General features: G+C 33.5%; 1 protein-coding gene across 1 annotated transcript in view; it reads right to left on the reverse strand.

The window, feature by feature from the left end:
• The window catches only part of LOC150098138 (zinc transporter ZIP1-like), a 33,393-nt gene extending 26,855 nt beyond the window's left edge, over nt 1-6,538 (reverse strand). The window contains exon 1 of the mRNA XM_090405916.1: nt 6,447-6,538. The gene's annotated coding sequence lies outside the window, so the exon portion shown is untranslated. The remainder of the gene's footprint in view (nt 1-6,446) is intronic.
• Nucleotides 6,539-17,107: the final 10,569 nt, after the last annotated feature.

A 17,107-nucleotide genomic window follows, 5' to 3' on the forward strand; every position in this document is an offset into this window, starting at 1 on the left:
AGGGCCCGTTCCCCCCCCCCCTCTGGGTGCGCCACTGACTATATGACTCTCCCTCAGTCTCCAACATTTGGATATGGTTAAAACGTCCTCGCTTACTCCCTACGAAGTAAAAGGCGTTAGCCGATTTATTTTATTTTACTTATAGGATGTATTAATTCTGTGCAATTCTGAACACAACCGGAGAATGCACTGGGACAGAAGAGTTATGAACATCGATATCCTAAAAAATATTATTTTAATGTTTGCGTAATTAGAAAGTAATAATACCATAGAGATCAAGCTTCAGAGAAAATACTCTAAGTGGTCTCAGTAAGGTTTTCAGAATTTAGAGCTCTATAAAACTCACAAATGAACTCAAGAAAGTACTCGAAGGAAATTTTCAGTAAGAGTATATCAAAAAGAAAGGATTCTAGGTTTGAAATTCCCTGATACACAATGTGAAATCTGGAAGAGAAGTCGAATTTGAAGCATATAGTCATATTTCGTGAGCCTGTGTAGCTCAGTGGATGTGGCGTTTACACACCACGGCGCTTGGCCGCACGAAGGAAGACTTGGTTTCGAGTCTAGTCGGCGACTAGAGGAAATTTTTCTAAGCCTTTTTTCGACCGGTTCCCGAGTTAGTCGATCTCTGGCACGGGCAAGCAGGTTTTTCCTCCCGGAAACTCGGGTTTTTCGTCCTGTAAACTCAAGAAAATCGACCATAGAACCTACATTATTTCAGACATTAAATATATTTTGTTAGGGTTAGAGACTACGAGGTGGTGGTACATTTGAGCCGTCTCTTTTCACTGTGTACCGCTTAATTAGTGATAGCCTTGGGCCATCTATCTCTGATTGGTACCAGTGGAGATTGAAATGCCCACTCAGTCTCCATAAGTTAGATAGGGCTAAATGGCCTCGCCTACTCCCCCGTAGAAGGGAATAAAAAAGGCGTTAGCTGGTTTTTTTTTTTAGTCATATTTCGTATTTCCCAAAAGATTTGGAGTTCTTTTCCGAGTCAAGAGGATTGGTCGAATAGATTTCCTAAAAAAAGAACAGTTTGGCCACTGAGAATTCTTGTCCATACTGTTCTGCAATACAAAAAGTGTGAACCAAGCAACAATACATTGCTTCAAGTATTGCAATTTCAATAAGATTACATAAATGCCAATATTTTTGACGTTATTATCATTTTTTGTGTAGTTTCATGTAGAGCACAATAGAGGATATTGCCTGGTGAATTTTAATTTTTTTTTTTTATCACATGTTTCGAGTTAAACATATAATCAGAGGCGTGTCGGCCATATGTGCAATATGTGTGCGAAGCACCCAGGCGCCAAGATAGTAAAGGTGCAAAAGATTTGGTATGATATTTTAAATAAAGTGAATTTTGTCAGCAAAATACTGCAGTCTTCATCTATGAATTTCCAACTAGCTTTAGATGCATTGAATGATCTAAATCAATTTTTAAATGATTATAGGTCTGATGAAACTTTCAAAGAAATTGTAGAAAGCTCAAAATTAATCGCAGCAAAATTTGACGCAGAATCTGTATTTTGTAGTAGTAGACCACTAAGGCGACGTAAAAAGACAACACAATTTGATTACGAACATGAAAATGAAAATATAGTAGATCCTGAAATTTCATTTAAAGTAATTTTTTTTTTCTCTGCATAATAGATCAAACATTACAATCTTTGCAGGAAAGATTTACTTTATTAAAAGAACATATGAATTCATTTCAGTTTTTGTATTTGTTAAGTACTTCACAAAATAAAGAATATTTATTATCTTGTTGTAAAAAGTTACCACAAAAATTAACACGTGAGAATCGTTCAAACATTGACGCAGACGATTTATGCAAAGAAATGTTACACTGTCAACCATTTATTTCCAATTTTAAAAAAGATATATATCAGATAATTTATTCAAACGACTTAATTTATTCAAACTTCAAATTATTAAAATCTACTTGCGCTCCACAATAGTATAAGACAGATTTTTAAATCTTGCCATTATATCAATAGAGTCAGATATTTTGGATCAACTTGATATACATGAAATTATGCGAGAATTTTCATTAATGAAAACTAGAAAAGTTCAATTCTCTATGTGATTCTTCTTTCTGTTTAAATATTTATTTAACTATTTCTTTACCCAATAATGTTTAATATGTTCCTATTTTATATGCTTCTAAGTTACTATTATTTATTTATTTTATTTTATTTTTTATTTATTTATTATTCATTTACTTTATTTTTTTCCAAATTATTTTTGTTGTTTTTGTACCCTTCTTGGATGTTTATTGTTTTTTATACATTTTTTTTGTAATATCTGCTTTTTGTTCAATAAACTTATAATTAATATATTTCGTATTTCATTTTTACTCACTGATACGTTTTTATAAAGTGATTTGTTATTGGAGGAAGGGGTATAGAGGCCGAACTAAAGTTTTGCACACAGGTGCCGGACACTACTGGTGCGCCCCTGCATATAATACATAATTCTAAAGAATGTTAGAATGAAAGTGATACTGTAGTTCTCCAGGAGGATATGAACAAGCAGTTGGTGACAGAAAGTGAATGGTCTGCCATTTCAGTGTTGAAAATAAGAAACGTTTCTAAATTTAAAAGGTGGCGCTTGTATAACCTTTCACAGCATATCTGGTACTATAATGTTACTCCGCCAGAAAGAAGGCCTTGTGGATTCTATTCTATTCAAATACACAAATTACCCAATTCTAGGAAGAATTGGGTAATTTGCGTTGCCATCAATGGAGACTAATATCAACTGCAATGAATATTATTCGTGCATAATGTGGAAATTATTTTAAAAGCATAGACTATTCCTCGGAGGCCATACATACCACTTACCGCAGACCCAATTTTTCCACTGCGCCAGTAGACAACTACGAGTGTGTTTAACATGTCACAATCAACAACTAGCAAATATTAGCTCTGGTGAATAGATTTTATAAACATAAACAACATAATGCATTCGATAGTGCAGATATAATGTCTCTGACAGCTACTTTGAAGAAAAACTTGACATATTTCTCTTTACATTTCGCTCATATTCCAATAACTGATAAGATAAATCAGGAACAGTTATTTACAAAAATAGACGCATCCATCCAGGGGTATTTTGCTGTTTGGGAAATTCTGTGTCCATTATTATCAGCGGTGTTGTCATCAGAGAATTTGCATTTAACTTTATCAACACATTCATTTCTAGATAAGCACGTTGATATCTAGTTATCATGATTAAAACTGGAAAGTCACGTTCCTGTTTCCGAATTCTGTCAAAGTACACTTTTATTAGGTTAGTATTTAGTTCGCGTGTCATTAGGAAATGTGCATATGCACGTTGTTAAAAAAAAAACATTCTAGCAAGCATTAAAAAAAAAAAAAACACTATAGTTCCCAATTAAAATAGTTTCAATAAGTGCTATACAAGTGAAACTCTATAAGGTTATAATACCCCAATGGTAAATTATTAAATATAAATTTCTTGCCTATTATTGAATTTTTTTAAATTTAAAAAAATATTAGTGTGCTTTTGTAACTTACAAAAAGTTTGTTTAAGAAAAGCTGAATTATGTGATGCTAAATTGTTTAGGAAATTAAAGGGAAAAACAAAGAAAAAAACAACTCCAGTAAACGATCCACGAACCATGTGAATCTCTGTCCATTCACTCATTTTAATAAGAAAGAAATGTTATCCCTTTACAATCCAACTGAGTAATGTTTTTGTATCACAGCTAAAAACTCACAGTGTCTTATTTAAAATGGTATTTGATAGAGATAATATCAATTAAAAATGTTCGCGCGGTTAGCCTAGTGGCTATGAGCTTCGCAACCATATGCCTGGCTAAGGAATTCCTCAGCCATAGTCAAGTTAGCCGGTCTTGGGCGTGGACAGCAGGTTTTTTTTTCCCCAGTTTATCTGGGAGTTTTCATCATGCAAGCAGGCAAACCGGCCCCATGAACACGCACGGATACAGTCAGAAATACTTAAGACAATTCCTCCAGCCATAGGTCTGAATCGTCAGCTATGACGATCTCGAGCCCGGATAAAAATAAGGGGATTGAGGTGGTGCCGTACCTCCCCGTAAAAGGGGCTCACGGCCGTTGAATCACCGTATGAAATGAATGAATAAAGATAACAGTGCATATTTATTTACTGATGAACTTTTAGAGTAATAGCACAATTAAAAAACTGTTGGTAGTGGTAATGGACAGTAGATGGTGCTGATGATAGTTGTGTGTGTGTGTGTGTGTGTGTGTGTGTGTGTGTGTGTGTGTGTGTGTGTGTGTGTGTGTGTGTGTGTGTGTGTGTGTGTGTGTGTTAAGAATTAAGTAGTAGGGGAGGCGGTTAGATTGTGTGTGTGTGTGTGTGTGTGTGTGTGTGTGTGTGTGTGTGTGTGTGTGTGTGTGTGTGTGTGTGTGTGTGTGTGTGTGTGTGTGTGTGTCGGAGTGGAGTAGAAAGTCCTCCCGCCATGAGTCTTTGCACTCCTTGACTAAACATACACACGTAACCACAGTAATAAGATTTTTAATAAGTAAATATTTCGTCCTAAGCATCATAGGACATCTTCAGTATAGTTAATTCAAACAATACTAGGATAGGATTTACATACAGTTAGGGCACATGCAATGGAATCCCTCTATGCGTTCAGTAGCGTGTTATAGAATAAAATTAAAATATATCTGAAAAAAAAAAGATTACATTAAAATAAGATAACATATAAAATTATTCTATACAATTTAGGATGACAATTTCCCATACTTTAGGGATAGTAAGAACGTCATTACAGTTCAAATTGGGTCTGTGACGTAGGGCTTCAGCACTTTCTTTATATAAATATAAACGTTCATGTTTATAAGAAATGTATGTAGAAGTTTGGTTTTCTTCCAAATCCTATGGTTTGGGTTTTCAATTCCGTGTTGTGCGAGGCCAGATTTCGCGGTTTGATGAGACGGATATGGTATTGATGTTCCGAAATTTTTGTGATGGATCTACCTGTCTGTCCATAGTAGAACAATTTACAGGAGCATAGGACCTCGTTCACGCCAGGTAGCATAAGAGGTGAGAGGAGAAGGTAACTAATTGTGGATTTGGTTGATTGGTTTATAGGTAGCAGCCAATTTATATTTCTTCATAATTTTTGAAAGATGTTCGGAGATGCCTTTGACATACAGTATGGGAATCCTACGGGTTTGTTCTTGTCCAGGTTGATGTGTGGGGGAGTGATGATTTTTTGTGTTGTTTTTGGATTGTATCCATTTTGTATGGCTGTATTTTTGATTATTTCCAATTCTTGGTTTAAAGAACCTTCAGAGGAGCAGAATCTGTGTGCTCTGGTCACTAATGATTTAATGATGCGAAATTTTTGAGATGGATGGTGAGCCGGAGAATTGTTAATGTAGAGTGCTGAAAAAGTCGGCTTACGATAGACAGAAGTGGAGATGGAACCATCTTCTTTTCTTTGGATTTGTACATCCAGGAAGGGGATTCTTTTTCTAGCGTGAATTCGATGCGCGGATGAAGAAGGTTGATTTTATCTAGGAACAAGTGTAGTTCTTGTTCAGAATGACCTCAGACATTAAAAATCTTATTACTGTGGTTACGTGTGCATGTTTAGTCATGAATGCTCCACAGGTTTCATTATACAACTTGCACCCTTTGAGGTGTCATGTAATAATAATAATACTTAAAGTATGGAGATTATGCGATCTTAGTATTCTAAGAATACTAAGATATACAGAAAATATCCTTCCTAAAATCAGCAAATAGTGATAGCAAGGTGTTTTCCTGTCACAATTAATGAGAGATGAGCGTTCTTACAGTTTCCGAACTCATTTTTATTTGCTGTTAATTCTACAATAGCTATCTCACAATTATTGAAAATGAACGGAACAAAGAAATAAAAACATGAGCAGACGTAATGCTATTTATAATTTTTCTCATGAATGATAATTAATATCTTATCATGGCTGTTATTTGATATATGCAGATAATTATATACTCGTGAGTTATCTCATAACGTGAATTATCTCATACTGGTTATCAATGTATAGGCACTGACCAGAACTACTCAATTTCGGTTGCTTTGTAGAATGTTCGAAATTGTAAATTGTAAAATAAAATAATATTTTAAGTTAGGCTGTATTAAAATTTTTAAATGTCGTTTTTTAATAAATTATTATTAAAAATGAAATAAACTTATCTGACCAGAAGAATATCTATTCTCAAGTGGATAGACTGAATTGGCGCAGTCAATCAAGTAGACCCCCGCCCCCCGAAACTGATTTTTAACACCGCAAATCTAAAAAATCGACGGCAAAATTCATACTATTCCAGACCACAATACTAGTTAGGGTTTAGGATGACGATGCAGTTGTCTGTCGTACTCTTTAATCTTAAAGTCTTCAGTTTGTTTACATTGGTAGAATTACTTCACAAACCTTTGAAATGTTGTAGACTTCAATGAATGTTCCGTGATATTTTTTTCACAGTCTGAAAAATATTTCTTCGGAATGGTACAGTTATGTTTTCGGGATTAGATTTTTTTTCCCCCTAAAAAATGTTTGTTAACAGATTGCCATAAACAAACAATGCGAGCGAACGCGCGCGTGTGTGTGTGTTTTGTTCGATGCAGGCACTGGAACGTTCATATGAAAATAACTTTAAATAAAAACAATATGCTGTTTAAAGATTTTACACTTTTGCGGATTTATTATATTTATTTGATATGTAAACATTTTCGTATACGAATAGTTTACCTTGGAGAAAATATTTTATATTAATAAATACAAAAGTATTTAGACAGCAATGTACACTGCTTGAAAAGAAGTTAAAAGACACCAGTGTGAGGAACAAATAGTCATAACTTAATGAGATGTAGGACCTCCTTTTGCTGTGATGACTGCAGTAATCCTACGAGGTATAATTTCCATAAGGAACAGATAGGCATGCAACATGGCAACCTATCATAACGACTCTTTCAAACTCCGTCAATTCATTTCTCGCAACCCTTTCACCCCAGACGCAATTGCGCTGACTTGGGAACATCCTATTCCTCCATATTTTACTGGCTACAAACACGCGACCCATTACATGCACCTTGCCATGGGAGACTGTGTCCGTTAACGCCTTTCCAAGCAGCGTACATTAAGCTACTGTAACGCTTTGTTAATATTTAGAAGTAATTAATATTTACTTTGCTAATATTCACGTATTAAGAAGAGCTTGAGATAAAAGACTTCATGTTTGTCTTACTGACAGCAAGGATATTTTCTGTAGACTAAAACAACAAGTACACGAAGTTTAGTAGATCTTCGTCTACTTGCAAGGTTACTTATTATACGAGTCATTAGCAGAAATAAATTAAAATTAAAAACGAACACTTATCTGGCTGGAAGAATTTTTTTCTAGATACAAAGTCCTATAAGAAAGGCGAGTGGATAATGAGACACCGGGATTTCCGATTTTGGGGATCAAAAAATTTTCGAAATGTAAATTATTTATAAAGATTATATAAAATTTAATTAAGAAGGGAATATAGTTTAGAATTAACAATTAGATATGTATAATTAGATTGATTATACATATTGCGATGTTAAAACCCTGTTTAAACGAGGTTTATTTTCGTATTCTTAAAACGATAAACTTTTAAGAAAATGCATTTTTTTTTTAAATTATACTTTTGATGAAATAATTTCAATTAATATTTAATTAAAATAAAATTATTACAAGTATAGCACTTCATTATTTTATTAAATTATATTTACTTAATTCTTTAAATCAAGGGCTTAAATAATTAAATAAAAATTATATCAGCAACAAATACAAATTTATCAATGTATTTTAGATTGTAAAAAAAGTATGCAAACCTGTGACCTTTAATGTAATTCGTGTTTGTGATGCAATTACGAGCTTCTGTGTACTAGTTATTAACGACGACGAATCCATTTCTTTGGGAGATGGGGGTATATTTAAAAAATAAATAAAAAATACTACATTCGAACAGTTACCAGAACGCAAAGAATCTTTTCTCAAGTGAAGGCAAGTTAGCCGGTCTTATACGGATTTTTTTTTTTTTTCTATCGGAACTTTTTTTTTTCTTACAAGAGAGATAAACCGGAGCGAACACACGCACTTAATAGATATACTAATTTTATAAATAGATCGGCGCTCTATCGTACTGTATCGTATCGAATCAATTTGAACGAATAATTTTTTGAATTCAGTCAGTTTTCTTTTGTGAAATTCGTTCAGTTAATCGTAGAAACTCAGATTAAAAGGGCTGTTATAAATTCCACTAGAAAGCCAACAAAAAATTTGAAACCTGTATCGATAAAAAGAGATAAAATTTGACTTTTATTTATTTTTAATTAAGTTTAGTTTATTTATTTTGTATCGCTTCTGTTATTAAATATCTCTGTATTTCCTTCTCAAGTAATTATGTCTTATCTTTGAGGAACTTATTCTTATTTTTTTTAAATAAAAAAATAAAATGAAGGGAAAAAAAAGAAAGAAAAACTAAAGCAGGGTGGAAGGACGATTAAATTTAGATAAAAAAAATAATAATTGAAATTATAAATCTTGATGAAACGTGTTGTGATAAGTTTGGATAATTTTAATTCCTTATCACAACACAAGGAATAATTTTTTTTTTAAATTAAATATACTTTAATCCTTTAAGGCTGAGAATAAAAACAATAAACCGATGTCAGTGAAATTTCTTGGTGTTTTTATATTAATATTCATTCATAGTGAAACAGATTTTTTAAACATCTTGAAGATTTATTCTCTTTATAATACCCCCCCCCCTCTCTCCCGATCCCAATATATTTCTAGTTCCGTAGATACGAAACACTAAATCAGGCCTATTTGTCTTTCCCTGTCCTTCGGTATCATAGAAAAGTTAGTGTTTAGTGATAATGCAATTGCATAAGTCTAGAATTTTAGAATTTTTAATCAAATCCCAACTTGTGTATACGATAAAGAAAATGATTGCATTTTTCAACATCTTTGTAGCGGAAAATATGGCAAAAACAAGAAAAAAGTTTTTCCTCAAAAAAGGGTGTCAGCTTTGTCTACAATGAAAAGTTCATTTTCGTCAATAAAACTTTTTTTTTTTAAGTTCAGCAAATTAGATTTCTTCTTCCCTATTTTACAGAATTAAATCAATGTTGTATACTTTTCTCGATAGATGGAAGCACTAGTAAAGAATATTTGAGTATAAGTGTAATTAATATGTTAATTTGTTTATTTATTTGATAATCAAAGGAACGAGACTATGCTGTTCTGTTTAAAATAATATCGAAATCAATACTTATTATCTTTTTATACGTTTCAGTATCAAGATATTACAGTCCTTCTGTAACTTTTGTCTTCGTTTGCATTCGAAGTGCACTATGCTTATAGAAGAGTACACTTATTATTATCATCATTATTATTATGTTTTATTATTATTTTTATCTTTTATGTTAATTTCGCATTGTCTAGCATGTTATCCTCTTACCACTGTATATTTTTAACCTATATTCTATAGAAAATTCTATAGTATTTCATAATTCATTTCATCGTTTCATAATAAAAAATAATAATAATAACACAAAATATTTGCCTCCAATTCGCTAACTAAATATATTGATTCAATTTTCATAGTATACATGAATTACCTAATGGAACAAAATTATCTCCTCTGACGTATCGATTCTCTTCCTCCATTTTGTATTTCCAAGATTAATCTTTCTCTAGATAAATTCAATGCATTTAACGTTTCAACGAATCTCTTCCTGTTCAACATTTATATTTAACATATGGACATCTTTATCACAGTGAAATGTTGCATTCCACTTGAAATAGCGTGCATTAAACTGATAAAGAGATCACCTGCTGTGTATTTTGTAGATAAAACGTTTATTACGTTAGTCAAAATATCAGTTCATAATTCTGATATTGCACGTGAGAAGTTTTGGAATAAGTACTTTTATCTCGTAAACTCAAACAGTCACCAGCGCTTCTCTTGATGTTGAAGTACTTGGTTCTCGCACTTACTATTTACATATTTGCTTGAAATCTTCTTGTTATTTAATAATTTATAATATACAAAAGACATCTTAGTGCATGATCAATTGATTTCAATCATCATCATCATTTTGTTTGTCTTTCTTCTATGACTCCGCTATAGGGTGAATTTTATACACTGATTTCCATAAGTTAAAGAACAAAGGGAAAATCGCGATAACTTGGGGTAAAAGGGGGAGGGGGGGAGATCCGAAAGTCAGGTACATTATGTAAAAAGAGACGATGAGTCTGGTTATCGTATGCAAATAAGTGGCGATATCAGTGGTATATGCAAATGAGCCACAGCAGCGGGCATTTTAGTGTGGTTTTCTATTTTGCGTCTGGAGTAAAAAACAAGACATTTTGTGATAGCATCTCAAGAGCAGATGTTGGCAAAAGTGAGGCTTAGGTAGCCAGATGGTCGCATGCGAGTCATTCTGTGGTTCACAGACTATGGAACCAATTCCAACAGTCACAGATAGCATCCCGAGGATATAGTGAGGGAAGGCCACGATCTGCACTTGCAAAGGATGACCGACATCTCCCATTATCTGCTCACTGAAACGGGAATATTGCTACGAATCGACTTGGGGTGATTATTGTTTACAGATGAGTCCTGATTTGCTCTATTAAGCGATACTGGGCTTTCTCTGATTTGGTGATGGTTTGCAGAAGCATCTTGCTGGGTGGACGCTCAGACCTGTGTTTGCTGCCTAGCAGAACCACGAATACTGTGACTTATAGAAACAAAGTCCTGGACCTCCTATGTTCGTCCGTATGCGGGTGTGACAGTTGCAACATTTATCCGACAATGTTCATCCTTATCGAGCGATCTTCAAGAAGAGACTATCGTACGTATGGAATGCCAGCCAGGTCTCCTGGCCTAAATCCTATTGAGCATATCTGGATTTTGATGCTCTAGGTAAGGGAAGGAGATTGATGATCAATCCCTTCCCCAAAATCTTGAAGGACTTATGAGAGCTTCTTAAGTAACAATGACTATCATTCCCAACTGAACTCCTGCACACCATTATAAAGAGCATGAAATATCGTTGTGAGCGGTGAATTGCTGTCAGGGTTCCTTACTGAGGAACTTCGACAATCTCATTTTGAACTCTTATTTTGTACCATTGTCTTCATGTACCCATTTCTTACTTAATTAAACTATTCATTTACAATATTCGTTGGTGTTTCTATCATATTTCATATTATACGGCTTTTCACCGAAATGCATAAAAATTTATCATAAACTCTTTGAGTTATCGTGATTTTTCTCTTTGTTCCTTAATTTGTGGAAACTAGTGTATTATTTTACGAAATGCCTGAGTGCCTGAGTTACGAAAAACTCAGACACTTGCTGATACAATTCATTCACAGGACAGTGGACGTACCTTGATCCTCTTTCACTTTTCTTTGCGGCGAAATGATAAATATTTAGATAAGGATAAACAGCGATGAGTTCAGATATGAGTATTGTTGGGTACGTTTTTTAACCTTTAGCGTTATGTTTCGTTTTCTTCTTCGCTCTCGGACTACATACGGGATTTTCTGTTAATGACGAATTTCGGTTGTATGGCTGATAATATCCATTTAAACGGGAATGAACCTATTCTTCCTGAATCCCTCAATATGTGAGAAAGATTACGTTCAAGAAAACCTTTTATTAATATTTTTATTACATATATGCCGATATTCCATGAATATTATTGTATATTATAATAAACTTATATTAGTATAGCTGAGTCCAAGGCTATTAATGATTTTCGTAGTATCAAGGGAGAGAGTAAACAATTCCCACCATCTTGTAGTCTTAAATCCTAGTAAGTAATATTACTGTCAGAAATAATGAGTTCTATGTTCAATTTCTTGAGTTGTGATGTAAAAAATCCGAACTTTCATGACTAAATTTCTCTTTGCTGGTGCCAAGGACAGATTAACTGGGAGAAATAGCTAAAATCAAAGACCTAAACATCTTTCTAGTTGTTGTTGTTTTGCCTGAATCGAATTTGTAACGATCGTTCTTCAGGATTCAGCGTTGGTCAAAAAATTATGCCATTTTCCTTGAGCTAAACAAGCACTTCAAACATTATTATTATAATAAAATAATTCCAGCTAACATCATTATTGATGCACAATTAGCTGTTCATTTGTGCGTATAGGAGGATAGAGGTTATCACAGATCACAGAGAAGATTATTGTCTGAATATGTAGTCTGAGTGATTTCTTCTTCAAGAGCTTAATCGACCAAGGTTTAATGCTACCATCGCCAAGTTTCTCCATTTTTCTCTATCATACGGAGCATCTGAAGTAAAACGTTCATCCAGTTGTCTTAGGTCTTTCATTACCACATCCATTCATCGTGTTCGAAGTCCTCCTGCAAGTCATCTCAGTGTTATTTGTAGGCACTTGTTTGACCAAATGGCTGTCTGTCCTCCAAAGATGGCCAAACCACTCAATTGTCTTAATTCTTATAAATGATAGAATCCCGGGTCTCTAAAACAGGTTTTGTACGGTCCAAAAATCTTTCCCAATGTTTTTCTTTCAAATCCAATAACTTTTCTCTTATTTCCTTTTGTTGTTGACCACGTTTCGCAACCATAGGTTAACGTCGGGAGTAGATAATTTAGAGCTTTTCTTTGGATTCTCTTAATAATACTGTGGATTTTAAAATGTGTAAGATTGTAAAATATTCATAACTGGCCTTCTGAATTCCTTCCTCTATCTCATGATGCATATCACTGTGGCTCTTGATTCCTAGATAATCCTCTTGTTCGATGATGTAATTATCAACAACCAAGCTGGGTCGGTCTTGATGCATACACATTTACTTTTCCTCGTTTGTAACAAGACCGATAAGTTTACTTGCTTTAATTAAACATATTTTGTATTTCATCGTGATGAGTCTCCAAGAGGGACAATATCATCAGAATAAGCCAATAAGATTTTCTTCTCATTCATTTCCATCCTCCATTGTTCATCTAGGTCAGTAATGACTTTTTCCAATAATAGGTTGAACAGAGTCGGTAGCATCCCCTTGCCGAAGTCTAGATTTTATTTTTTATTGACGAATATTTTATTGATGAATATTCCTGTAGAAAACTATGGCAATTGCATAGTTATTCATATTTATATATTTATCTGGTATTTGTGAATTTCGATGCATTCTACTATCGCATGTTTGTTTATAACCCAGAAATAGTAGATGCAATTGTTTATTAAATCCACAATGTTTTTCTAATAATTATCGGAGAGCAAAAATATGATCATCTGCCGAATTTTCCCTGAGGAAGCCACACTGATTGTGTACTATTTGAAGCATATACATTAATTATTTTCAAGGTCTTTCCCACTATATATAAAGACATTTTGATCTGAAAAGAAGCCTGCAAGTTATTTAAATTCGTTTTAAATAGACAGTATTTTATAGTAAATACCCAAGAATGAGATATCTTTATGATTATCATAGGTCATACCCCGGATGATCATGAATATCCTTTAAAAATAGGGCATAATATGGCTGAATGCCAATCCACTGGAACATCTATTTTCACCAAAACGCTGATATTTCAGAAGTGTGCGTATCATGACTTCGTTCAGAGTAAAGTATTTGAGTACATCGAGCTATTCTAGATATATCGAAGATAAAAATAAATAAATATATCATAAATCAGCTAAACACCGTTTATTCCCTAATTTGGAGTAGGCGAGGCCTTTATACCCTATTTAGCTTTTGGAGACTGAGTGGGCAGTTCAATCTCCACCGGTAGCCAATCAGAGATAGCTTGCCCATGTCTATCACTAATTATAGCAGCCACCGATGAAGAGGTGGCTGCTATAATGAGTGATAGACATAACTGGCAAACAAGTGCTGCCATCTCTTGGCACCTACCCTAACAAGCTATGTTACCGTTTCAAATAATGTGGGTCTACGGTCGATTTTCTTGAATTTACAGGATGAAAAACCTCAGTTTCAAGGAGGAAAAACCTGTCAGAGATCGACTAACTCGGGAATCGGTCGAAGAAAGGCTTAGAAAAAGTTCCTCCAGTCGGTGACTGGACATGAACTTAAGTCTAATTTCGAGCGACCAAGTGCGGAGGAAGCAAGCGCCACTTCCACTGAGCTACATAGGCCTTTATATATCGAAGATTAGTACTGTTAAACATATTTACACTATCATCACTTTAGGAAAAGAGAACATGATTTGTGCAAGTCCTGGCAGAAATACAATGGTTCTTTGGACATCGAGAAGGATCGTGTCTATAAATTTACTTGGTAGACTTCAAGTAACTTCTTCATATGACGTTTACAATGTAAAATAACATTAGTTAAATTTTATCCTCTCTGAAGTGCTTAAATTCTGCATTAAACAATTTGTGTATTTCAAAACTACCGCTTTATTTATTCGAGATAACAGATAGAGTTAACAAGATTTTGCTATTCTGACCACATCAATGATAAGCAGTGATAGTATCCCCCCCCCCTTTTTTATAGTACTGTTACGAACGGTACACATATCCTCTCAGATCTCGCTACACAAAACTCTTTATTTAATCAGCTTTTTTTTTTCCTGAGAACTGAATTAAGTACACGGACAGTGCCAAGATGAAGTATATTTTGATTTTCATCTAGTTACTTTTTTTTTTCCTTCAGTATCTCAGCTGACGCAAAAAAAAAAAAAAAAAAATCCTTCTTATCATTTTGACTTTCCTTATTTGTAATGTGACGTCATGATCGACACATAGAATGTCTATATAGATATGACAGCGTCACTTCATAGTAACTCTTGACGTAAAATAATGAAGCCGTTTATGATTTCAATCTCCCAGTACGAGATCACCGCTTATTGGAAAATTCCCGTGTTTCGTCTCTTGAAAAGATTCTTGGATTACCTGACCTTTACCTCACTCATGGCACTAAAATGTGTCCTCCACTTCTTTTGTGGGCGAAATTGACATAAAAATTGAATTATTGGTGTATGGTGATTCTGAATCGCACGTACTGAAATGTATTGGACAGCATTTTCCCAGATTGGAAAGCTTTAGTTCACTTAGTATGACCTAGATAATCTGGAAAACCTGTTCTAAATACTAAACATGAAACTTTTCAATCCACTTCAGGCTTTATGCGTATTGCACCGTACAAAAACTGTTTTTAACAACTGCTATATACTAAATCTACCAAGTTGCCACGGTAAAATGCTCAATTGGTTTAAGTGACTTTCTTACTGTGTGTTTCTCCTCAACCTGATGGTTGGTAGGATAGCAAAGCTACTTTACTAGGGAATTATTATATAAAAGTGGTTCGATAAGGCGTGTGCCTTACCCACTACATTACAGAACCGTCCTTGGCGAATTGAAACTATCGAAGATGTGGATGACGACCTCACACGATGCCGTGAATATTATATAACTCAGTATATATAAAGATATTTTGATCTGAAAAGAAGGCCGCAAGTTATTTAAATTCATTTTTAAGTATTGAATATTCTTCTATATTGTTTACGTGTATTAAAAACTACTTTAAATATAATTTTTAAATAAATTTAAAATTATATTCTTTGTAAATAAAAAAAAAATATTTTATTTACGAAGTTACGCAAGAAGAAAACGACAGTTGTATTAAGGAAGTGTCACTCAGATGCGTCGTGGTGCTGTCCTTTCAAGGTCAGAGTCAACCCTTATAAGTAAAGCGGTCTCAGTTACTTTGTTATCATATTGCACTTCCGTATTGTACGGAATTAACAAAATAGTTTAAACACAATAAAATTTCATATCAGCTCTAGTTTGAGGATGATACACGAATCAATAGGACCAATGAGTGGGATAAAATTATGATATTTTATATTATATGAAACTTCAGACTAAGTTTCACTTTGGGAGGTAAAAAGAAAAAGAAATCATTAAAATAATTTCGGTGAAAATATCAAAAAATTCTTTTATTAATTATCAGCAAAAAAAAAAAAAAAACACCAGCTAGGATCTCATAATTAGAGTTCATACTTTACAATAGCTATAAGTGATAATAAACAACAAAATCGACTATCTCGTAGCATTATCGAATACGAGAGGTCCAGAGAATTTAAAATGTTCAGGGAAATTATGTTTCTTTATAGTAATTAAAAAAAAATCGTTCATTATCTACCAAAACGGATGACATAAAACCTCTATGATCATGTACTGCTTTACTTGTAATTCTTTCCCATTTACATTAATCTAACTATCACAGTTTTCGTATATGCCAAAACTTATTCGGCTACTATGTCACAAAAATGGAAGTATTATTTTACTTTAGATTATTCCTATATAATAACTTAATTTCAATTGTTGACTAAAACGGATGTGACGTTATGTTTCTATGACACCGTCGTTAAGAATGAAACATGCGCGCCATCTAGTAACTAATTGATAAAACAATCCTACTACTTCCAAATGCTGTACGTTCGAATCCAACTTGCCCTAATATTCTTTTAAAGTGAAGAAAAAATAAATAAATAATATAGGAAATATTTTAGTGGTCTTCACTAATATATTTTTAATTACGCACTTTTTGAGAGATATTTGATTTTTTAAGCGATCTGGTTGAAGTTCATGCGATCATCAGTATATCATTGAAATACAAAACAGAATTCGCTAAGCTGTTCTGAATTTTTATTTTTTTTTAAAGCTTTTCTTTTTCTTCTTTTCGTATAGGTTTTCCCCACTAGTGCCTTCATTTAGTTGGAAGGAATTTTTATATATAAAAATACACAATGTATATTCAGATACGCGATATTTAATGTTATACTCAGTTTTATTATTATTTTACTGTATGCTAACGCTTTTTCTAACTTTCTCTGATGCTCACAGATATATTTTTTGTAATTTTCAGGGGCAAAACAGCTAATATATTTCCTTCTATTTCTTTAATGATGTGGATATCTCGTTCACGCACAAAGTTGACTTCTGCTTTGGCAGAGAAGTTTTGATAAATTTGCGATTTCATATTGCAGTCTCGCTGGCAGAAAACATTTTGCATTGGTATCGAGTTGGAAAAGATTTTTTTAAGAAAAAA

Source organism: Typopeltis vanoorti, chromosome 16 (genome assembly GCF_054136105.1).
Source record: "Typopeltis vanoorti isolate ZY-2024b chromosome 16, IOZ_Tvanoo_1.0, whole genome shotgun sequence".
In the NCBI taxonomy this organism is placed as follows: domain Eukaryota; kingdom Metazoa; phylum Arthropoda; class Arachnida; order Uropygi; family Thelyphonidae; genus Typopeltis; species Typopeltis vanoorti.